The 10,689-nt window shown below is 25.8% G+C and overlaps 4 long non-coding RNA genes across 5 annotated transcripts; 2 read left to right on the forward strand and 2 right to left on the reverse strand.

Moving 5' to 3' along the window:
- The first annotated feature begins 717 nt into the window (after window positions 1-717).
- Window positions 718-1,201, forward strand: LOC124419160. Of its 2 annotated transcripts, none has more exons than XR_006940447.1 (3): window positions 718-766; window positions 835-977; window positions 1,048-1,201. It is a non-coding gene; the product is annotated as an uncharacterized LOC124419160 (long non-coding RNA). The 2 variants fall into 2 exon arrangements; XR_006940446.1 differs by having other exon boundaries at window positions 835-962.
- Window positions 1,202-3,581: 2,380 nt separating this feature from the next.
- LOC124419085 lies at window positions 3,582-4,127 on the reverse strand. The gene is made up of 3 exons (XR_006940391.1): window positions 4,114-4,127; window positions 3,960-4,049; window positions 3,582-3,850 (listed from the first exon to the last, which is right to left on the reverse strand). It is a non-coding gene; the product is annotated as an uncharacterized LOC124419085 (long non-coding RNA).
- A 4,155-nt stretch (window positions 4,128-8,282) lies between these two features.
- Window positions 8,283-8,986, forward strand: LOC124419120. Its single transcript, XR_006940412.1, has 3 exons — window positions 8,283-8,386; window positions 8,454-8,602; window positions 8,673-8,986. It is a non-coding gene; the product is annotated as an uncharacterized LOC124419120 (long non-coding RNA).
- A 428-nt stretch (window positions 8,987-9,414) lies between these two features.
- LOC124419036 lies at window positions 9,415-10,115 on the reverse strand. Its single transcript, XR_006940350.1, has 3 exons — window positions 10,055-10,115; window positions 9,901-9,990; window positions 9,415-9,791 (listed from the first exon to the last, which is right to left on the reverse strand). It is a non-coding gene; the product is annotated as an uncharacterized LOC124419036 (long non-coding RNA).
- Between the last annotated feature and the right edge of the window lie 574 nt (window positions 10,116-10,689).

Here is a 10,689-nt window from a genome sequence, read left to right on the forward strand (position 1 = left end):
TCTTTTTAAATATTTATCATTTAGTTTTTTTTTCTTTCGCAAATTTTCAATTTTTATTGTATGAAATTTACTTTTAATTACATATGTATTAGTTTTTAAGTTCTTTTCCTGTTTCTTTATATAATTTTTTTTTTACAATTTATATTAACAAAATTTAAACTCTTAACATTGCACATCTTTTTTAATAAAAGAGAATTAAATATTATTTATATTAACTTAGATTTTTTGATATTTCCATATAAAGTAGAAGACTTCTATTCCTTTCTTATCAAGAAAATACAAATTTTAATTTCTTCCAAGACAAGATTATGTAGACGAATCTCCATCATAAATTATGATTCATAATGATATATTTTTTATATAAACCTATAGTTCTAAAAGAAAACTGGATAAGGATGAATTTAATCATATTTGGTTTAGGCGAAAATAACACTATTGTCTTAATTTTATTACATAATTCCTACAATTTTATACAACTTTTAATAAAATTTACAATTTTAAATTTATAGTTACAAAAAAACCCTAAACATACAATTTCAAAAATTAAAAAGCAATCCAGACTTTTTATGTCAACAATAAAATGTCAATAATTTTCATTAATAAAAAAACTGAGAAAAAAAGATTTTAAAATAAAAATATAACTTTAGCGAATAAAAGCAATTTATAAGAAGATTTAAAGAATCAACAGTAAGAGGAAATAAAAATAATATTAATATAAATAAAATTATTTTGAAAAATCAAGAAAATTTGAAATAGAAATAAAAAGGTAAAAATGCAATACAATATTATTAAAATAAATTAATTAAATTAATTCGCATTTTTGTGACATTTTAGCAAAAATACAAAGAAAACTGAAAATGGAAGGAAATAAAATACAAGAACTTTCCAAGGAAGGCGCCAGTAATTTCCAAAATCAAACGGAAAATATTAGTTCAACTGAAATGAAGTCAACAAATAAAGCTGTTAATGTTAATATGGTTGAGTTAATGGCGTTATTATTTGGACGATTAATATCAAAAACTTTCTGTGTTATTGAACTATTTCTAGGTTGGCTGCTACTGAAAATTCTGGAACAAAGGAACAACAAAATGGGCCACAATAATATTTGGAAATTCATTATTATTGAGGACGATCAAAATCTTTTAGCTGTGCGCTCCAAATTATACGCAATATCATTAGTAATGGGGTATAATATATTCTATGCAACAATTAATATTATTCGGTTAATGTTACGTATACTATTATCTATATCTCCGGAAGGATTGGATTGAACTACATTGATGTAAAGCTGTAGTTCTAGAAAAGAAACGGGGCGGTCAAAATTGGATCCAAAAGGTAAAGTCTGTACATTAATTGGATATCAAACAAACACAAAATTGAGAATTGTGATACAGAAGATTTGGAAAACGATAATGAAAATCAAAATACAAATGAATACAGAAGTACTAATGAAGACGAAATATTTTCTTCAAGTGAAGAATCAGAATTTTTTGGGTTTGATGATCAAGAATTGGCTGATGATGAAACGTACGAAAGAAATGAAAATTTAAATGGAAAAAGAAAAAAAGGTAGACCTAGTAAAGAAAGAAATGGAAAATCTGGCAGACCCAGAAAGATTTATAAAATGGATACTGAAGAATTGAATGTAATAATTGATTTTAATTTTGATCCAAAAACAGTAAAGCAAGCAATAAATAGTAGTGAATCCGAAAAATGGCAAGAAGCAATGAATAAGGAATATTGATCATTAATAAAAAATAATACATGGGAGTTAGTTGAGAAACCTCAAGATAAAAACGTTATTGGGTGCAAATGGATTTTTACGAAAAAACGTTTCGCCGATGGAACAGACGAAAAATACAAAGCCCGATTAGTAGCTCAGGGATGTTTCCAAAGATACAATGAAGATTATTTTGAAACATATGCCCCTGTTATACGGCATCCCACAATACGATTAATTCTATCGTTGGCTGTAGAATACAAATTGTTAATTAAACATGTGGATGTAGTTCTGCATATCTCAATGGAGATTTAAAAGAAGAAGTTTACATGAAACAACCGGAAATGTTTATTAAAAAGGGTGAAGAAAAGTTTGTATGAAATTGAATGAAATTTTATTGAAAATCGGGTTTGTACAATGCAAAACAGATAGTTGTGTATTTATTAATCGTAATCAACATGAAATAAATGTTATTGCTCTCTATGTTGATGACATTTTATTAGCTTGTACTCACAGTAAGTCCATGGATAACATATTGAAAAAATTGAAAGAACACGTTGAAATTGTAGATCGTGGCCAAGCTAACTACTATCTGGGAATGGAAATTATTCGCAATGACCCAAGAGGAAGTATTGAAGTACATCAAAAGAATTTTGTAAAAGAACTTTTGAAGCAATGGAATATGCAGGACTGTAAGCCAGCTAAGACTCCATTTGTTCCTGGGACAATTTTGTTAAAATGTGAAAAGAAAATTTTAATGATTTTAATAATTGGTAGTTTAATGTATTTGTCAACAATTTCAAGACCTGATATAGCAAAGCACGTCTTACGTTATTAAAAATACAAAGAATTTGCTATAAGTTATTCCAAAGAAGAAAATGAACTAATATGTTACTCCGATGCAGATTGGGGATCAAATGTAATTGATCGCAAATCATACAGCGGTTTTGTTCTATTTTTCGTAGATGGGCCAATCTCATGGGAATCGAAAAAGCAGAACATTGTAGCTTTGAGATCAATGGAGGCAGAATACATTGCGATGTGTCAGGCTGCAAAAGAAATTAGAAATCAGTTTTTAAAGAAGCCTTCTAAATGAAATGGGATTTCAAAATTTGTTGAAGAAGCCTACTGTCTTATGTTGCGATAATCAAGGTGCCCAATATTTAACAAAAATCCATATGAATATGAATAGAAGTAAACATATTGATATACGATACCATTTAATAAAATAGAAGTACAAAGCGAATGAAATTGAATTAAAATATGTTCCTAGCGAGTCGAATGTTGCTGATATTTTGACAAAATGTTTGAATAATCAAAAATATTTTAAATTTTGTAATTTGTTGAATTGTTGAATAATTTGATATTTTAATTTTGTATGTAAATAGAGAATTTATATTGAGAGGGTGTTTGTTAGAAATACTTTAAACAATTTATACTTTATGTTCAATATAAATTCTTTATCATATTAGTTTTTTATATATTTTTCAATTGTAGAAAAATATTTGTCAGTTGAAAAATATTGTTCAAGCTAAATAAATAAGTTTTTTATATAATTAAAATATTTAAGACTTATATTTTAACACTTTTTATGTTTTTGTTTGTGTTAACATGTTGATTTCAAAATTATTTGTGATTTTGTAACCAAATATTCCTCTAAATCTGTTTTAAAAACAAAAATGTTTTGCATAAAATATTTTTGCATATTTTCATAATAGAATTGAAAAATGACGATATATTTTATTTGAAATATTTTTGTTTTATAAACGGAGAGGAATATAGCTTTCTTAATATGTTTTTTATTTTGTTTTAAAAAATTTTTAAAATTAAAAAATTTATTTAAAAACAATTAGGAATAACAATTAAAATTATAAATGTTTTATACAACATATTTTAAAGAAATGTATTTAAACAAAAATGCTGGTGCTGACATCAATAATATTTGTATGATTAGCCATGTCATATAAATCCAACCATACATAATATTATATCCCATTACTATTGCCACCATATATAATTTTGAACGCACTGCTAAAAGGTCCTTTTCATCTTCAATAACAAGAAACCTCCATATAGTTTTGTTGTCCATTTTATTGTTTCTTTGTTTTAAAATATTCAGCAGCAACCAACCTATAAAGATTTCAATAAAATATAACATTTTTGACACTAAACGACCAAGCATTATTGCCATAAAAATAACCATATTAATATTTGCTATCTTTGGTGGCTTTTGACATACATTTTCCATTTCAAATTTGACATTGTTCACCAATTCTTTGGCATTTTCATTAAGTTTAGGATCTTGCATTTTGTTATTTATATTATATTGCTAAAATTTATACAAAATCTCTAATTAATTTTATAAATTCCATAATATTTTATTATAATCTTACCTTTTCTTCTTGAAATCTTCTTTTAAATTGATTTTATTTGCAAATATTTTTTTTTTGTTTGAAATTATTTTATTTTGTGTATTTTTGCTTAAATTATAAAAAATTTCAAATAAATTTTACAAATTTATAATATATTTTATTACATTCTTACCTTTATTGCTTGATTAAAATTTTTTAATGTTTTAGTTTTATACGTACAATATCACGTGAATATTATCTTTGCGTTCATTAAGAAGATTGTATTTTAAGTTTCATTATTTTAGCTTCCACATTATAGAAAATTTTAATATTTGAAAAAAGTACCATAAAATACCTCTAATAGATCATCATTTAATAAAAAAATTATGTTTCTGTGTTCAATATTATATACAAGTTAAAAAATATAATTTGATGAATGAAAAAGTACCAAAATTCCCTTTCAGTAGATACTCATTCACTAAGGTCCCTACATTTTAAATTTTATTTTCAATATCTATGTTTAATATCGTAAAAATATCAAAAAGAACCATCGGAAAAACGAAAAAGTACAATAATCTCTCTCAATCCATTATAAAGAATTTAAAGGTACTATTTGAAGAATAGAAAAGTACCAAATAGTCTCCACTTACAGAACAAACAATTTACTCGAAAAAAGTACCATATATACAGTTTTATCCCTTCTACACCCAAAAAGTACTGAATTTTAAAAAAGTACGAAACAGGTGTCCCATAATTTTGGGAGATGAAACCAAAATATTTATAAAAATTTGATTATATTAATTATTTTGAAAGTTATAAAGGGCCAAAAAAGGTACCAAAATCACATTTGTTACACATTTTTACCCCTTAAAAGTATGAATTTCAAAAAAGTGCCAGATACTCATTTTACTCGTAAATGTACAAATTTCCAATAATCCCTCCTTAATGGATCTACATAACCAAAAACACATCTACTTTCAAAATTTCATGATTCTTGGCTCAGCCGTTTGGGCTGTGCGATGATGAATCAGTCAGTCAGTAACGCTACTCTTTTATATATATAGATTATTAACAGAAATTATTTAAACAAAATTTTTGTATTTGGAGAGTCGCACACTTCAAGAAGGATAAGGCCAAAAGTTTTAACCCCTTTTTATAAACAGCACTTTATTTTATAAAAGTTTTTAAAAACAAAATTTCCATTCGAAATTTGATTTATAAATCGTTTATAAAATAAAAATTTGTTTATGAATATGGGGATTAATAAATAATTAATTGCTACACACTTTAAAAATATTTGATATCATTCGGCAAAAAGAACTTCAAAAGCAAAAAGTCAATAAAAAATCTCTAATCAACAATAATAATAATAATAATATATGGCCATTTTAATTTTTCCACTCATAACTAACAAAAGCTATATAATATCTGTAAGAATCGAAGAAGACCCGAGCAACGCCGGGCACATTTAGCTAGTATAAGTATATAAACATGCATAGGTATCCCTTAAAATTCCATTTAAAATCACTGCATGTTTTTATACCCACCATCAAAAAAGATGGGGGTTAAATTGATTTTGTCATTCCGTGTGTAACACATCAAAATATTGCTCTAAGACCCCATAAAGTATATATATTCTGGGACCTCGTAAGATTCTAAGACGATCTAGCCATGTCCGTCCTTCTGTCTGTTGTTGGCACGATAGCGTCCACAAAATAAGAAATATTGAGATGAAGTTTTCCCAAAATATACTTTATTGATCAGAAATGTTTGGTATTGAAAATGGGCAAAATCGGTCAACGAATTCACATAGCCCCCATACAAATGTACCCCCCGGAATATTGTATAAATAGCTTCAAATATTCACAAACACAGTGGACAGTTTTTTGACGTCTGCAAAATAATTCTACATTATGGCGGACATAGGACCATAATTGGCCCTACCCCCCATATAAGGTCCCCTTTAGAAAATGACTAAGTAGCTGATTACTGGCTTAAAAATGGGAATATAGCGATGAAATTCGACACACATAAGTTTCATGCAAGTCAATATCTCTCAACCAAATTTAATGTATATCGATCCATAATTGACCCTACCCCCATATAAGGTCCCCTTCAGAAAATGACTTTAACGCTCATTACTCTCTTAAAAATAAAAGTATAGCGATTAAATTTGACATAAGTAAGTTTCTTACTATCCAAAATCTCCCTATGAAATTTTATGTGGATCGGTCCATAATTGACCCTTCCCTCCATATAAGGTCCCCTTCAGAAAATGACTTTAACGCTCATTACTGGCTTAAACAAACGAATATAGCGATGAAATTTGATATAAGTAAGTGTATTACCAGCCAAAAAATCTTTATGAAATTTTATGTGGATCGGTCCATAATTGACCCTACCCCTCATATAAAGTCCCTCCATATAATTACTATAACGCTCATTAGTAGCTTAATAATACGACTATAGCGATGAAATTTAACAGAAGTAAGTTTTATACTAGCCAAAATCTCTTTACCAAATTTCCCAGAAATAAGTTTTATACTAGGCAATATCTCTCTACAAAATTTTATGTGGATCGGTCCATAGTTGACCCCCATAAAATTTCTTGAATGCTCATTACTGGCTTAAAAATACGAGTATAGCGATGAAATTTCACAGAAGTAAGTTTTTCACAAGCCAAAATCTCTTTACCAAATCTTATGTGGAACAGGCCTTAAGTGACCCTATCCCCAACATAAGGTCCCTATCAAAAAATACTGTAAGGTCCATTACTGGCTTAAAAATACGAGTATAGTAATAAAATTCGACTCAATTAAGTTCCTTGCTAGTCAAAAACTCTTAACTTAATTTTATGTGGATCGAGCCTTAATTGACCTACCCCCATATAATGTCCCCATCAACAAATTAATTACTGGGCTAAAAAACGAGTAAAGCGATGAAATTTGATATAAACATGACCTGTAGGAACCAAGATCGTTCTACAAAATTTTACCGAGATCGGTCTATAATTGACGCTACCCCCATATAAGGCCCCTTCAGAAAAATACTTTAAAGCTCAGTACTGGCTTAAAAATACTAGTAGATTTATGAAATTCGACATAAACTAGTTTCGTGTAAGCTAATATCTCTATCTCTTCTAAAGGAACCGAAATCTCTCTATCAATTTTTAAGAGGATCAGTCCATAATGACACCACGCCATATAAATTCCGCCCCAGAAAACGACGCGATTTAAAATCTCTACCATATTTTATGACTTTAATGCTCCTTAATGGCTTCAAAATACTACAAGTAGATCGATGGAATTTTAAACAAATAAGGAACTGAAATCTTCCAACAGGCTTTTATTAGAATTGGTCCATATATGTATGTATAAATAACCCTACTCCCTATAAAAATTAGCACTGTCAATAGTAAAACCCCCATTAATGGACATCTTTCAAATGTTACCCTGATGTTCTCATTAATATCGATATATAATAATATATTATTCAAAATTTATATATCAGTGATTTGATGGTGGGTATAAAAGATTCGGCATAGCCGAATATAACACTCTTACTTGTTTTCTTTCGCAAATTTTCAATTTTTATTGTATGAAATTTACTTTTAATTACATATGTATTAGTTTTTAAGTTCTTTTCCTGTTTCTTTATATAATTTTTTTACACAATTTATCTTAACAAAATTTAAACTTTTAACATTGTACATCTTTTTTAATAAAAGAGAAATATTATTTATATTAACTTAGATTTTTTGATATTTTCATCTATAGTAGTCTTTTAAAATTCTTTTTTTTATTAAGAAAATTCAAGTTTTCCATTCTTCCAAGCCAAGATTAGGTAGACGAATCTCCATCATAAATTATGATTCATAATGATATATTTTTTATATAAACCTATAGTTCTAAAAGAAGAAAATTGGATGAGAATGAATTTAATCATATTGGTAATAACACTATTGTTTCAATTCATTTCTTAATTCCTACAATTTTATACAATTTATTAATTAAATTTACAATTTACAATTTTAAATTTATAGTAACAAAAATAAAAACTTAAAAACCCTAAACTTATATTCATGATAATAATTAAAAAGGCAATCAATAATTTTCATTAATAAAAAAACTGAGAAAAAATGAAAACTTAAAAACTCCCAAAGAAAAAAAGATTTTAAAATAAAAATAAAACTTTAGCGAATAAAAGCAATTTATAAGAAGATTTAAAGAAACAACAGTAAGAGGAAATAAAAATATTATTAAAATAAATAAAATTATTTTGAAAAATCAAGAAAATTTGAAATAGAAATAAAAAGGTAAAATGCAATAAAATATTATTAAAATAAATTAATAAAATTAATTCGCATTTTTGTGACATTTTAGCAAAAATACAAAGAAAACTGAAAATGGAAGGAAATAAAATACAAGAACTTTCCAAGGAAGGCGCCAGTAATTTCCAAAATCAAACGGAAAATATTAGTTCAACTGAAATGAAGTCAACAAATAAAGCTGTAATTGTTAATGTTAATATGGTTGAGTTAATGGCGTTATTATTTGGACGATTAATATCAAAAACTTTCTGTGTTATTGAACTATTTCTAGGTTGGCTGCTACTGAAAATTCTGGAACAAAGGAACAACAAAATGGGCCACAATAATATTTGGAAATTCATTATTATTGAGGACGATCAAAATCTTTTAGCTGTGCGCTCCAAATTATACGCAATATCATTAGTAATGGGGTATAATATATTCTATGCAACAATTTATATTATTCGGTTAATGTTACGTATACTATTAACATGTTTATTTCAAAATTATTTGTGATTTTGTAACCAAATATTCATCTAAATCTGTTTTAAAAACAAAAATGTTTTGCATAAAATATTTTTGCATTTTTTCATAATAGAATTGAAAAATGCCGATATATTTTATTTGAAATATTTTTGTTTTATAAACGGAGAGGAATATGGCTTTCTTAATATGTTTTTTTATTTTGTTTTAAATAAATTTTTTATAAAATCTTACAACAAATTAGTTTTCTTATTTTTTGGTACATATGTATAGTTATTTTTATCTAACTGACTAATCTGTTATACTGATAAAACTACAGAACTTTTCTATCTCAGAGTTATATTTAATATTTATTTATAGAATATTTAAATAACCTTTTAACTTTTATTGCAATAAAATAAATAAAAGATATTTTTGCAAATTTTATATAAAATAAATTTATTTAAAACAATTAGGAATAATAATAATAAAAATACAAACATTTTAAAAGATTTATCAAATCTCTGTTCAATAAAATAAAAATATTGAAAAGGAATTTTTTCATTCGAATATTTATGAAAAAATTCCCTTTCAAAATGTTACATGTTAAAGAACAAAGATTGATATTAGTTACAAAATAACAAATAATTTGGATATTAACAATTAAACAAACAAAAACAATTAAAATTATAAATGCTTTATACAACATATTTTAAAGAAATGTATTTAAACAAAAATGCTGGTGCTGACATCAATAATATTTGTATGATTAGCCATGTCATATAAATCCAACCATAGATAATATTATATCCCATTACAATTGCCACCATATATAATTTTGAACGCACTGCTAAAAGGTCCTTATCATCTTCAATAACAAGAAACCTCCATATAGTTTTGTTGTCCATTTTATTGTTTCTTTGTTTTAAAATATTCAGCAGCAACCAACCTATAAAGATTTCAATAAAATATAACATTTTTGACACTAAACGACCAAGCATTATTGCCATAAAAATAACCATATTAATATTTGCTATCTTTGGTGGCTTTTGACATACATTTTCCTTTTCAAATTTGACATTGTTCACCAATTCTTTGGCATTTTCATTAAGTTTAGGATCTTGCATTTTGTTATTTATATTATATTGCTAAAATTTATACAAAATCTCTAATTAATTTTATAAATTCCATAATATTTTATTATAATCTTACCTTTTCTTTTTGAAATCTTCTTTTAAATTGATTTTATTTGCAAATATTTTATTTTTGTTTGAAATTATTTTATTTTGTGTATTTTTGCTTAAATTATAAAAAATTTGAAATAAATTTTACAAATTTATAATATATTTTATTGCTTTCTTACCTTTATTGCTTTCAATATTATTTTAAATCGTTTTTATATTGATATAGGTATTTTATTTTTCTTGAAATTCGTTTTTTTCCTTGAGAAATAACGTTTTTATTTTTTCTTAATTTGTTTATTTATGAAAATTTTTGACACTTTACTATTGACTTATAAATCCAGGGTTACCGTTGTGTATTTTTTTGTCTGTAATGTTTAGGGTTTTCAAAATTCGTTTTATATATTATGTTATAAGAAAAGTAAATTGAAACAAATATTCTGTGATATTCCTAATATAATAATCGGAGAATTTTACCTTTAAGATTTAATGGTTAATTAAACGATTGTCTGCTGATGAAGCGCCTTGTTTAAGTCGATTTTAATTAATTTTTTTTTTGTTATTTTATACATAAGTTATACATTCAGTATGATTTGAATATATTTATATTTCTATTTCGAAACAGAATACATGCATCAGTTTTACAAAAATTATAAAATTGCATGT

This window comes from Lucilia cuprina, chromosome 3 (genome assembly GCF_022045245.1).
Source record: "Lucilia cuprina isolate Lc7/37 chromosome 3, ASM2204524v1, whole genome shotgun sequence".
Classification (NCBI taxonomy): Eukaryota; Metazoa; Arthropoda; class Insecta; order Diptera; family Calliphoridae; genus Lucilia; species Lucilia cuprina.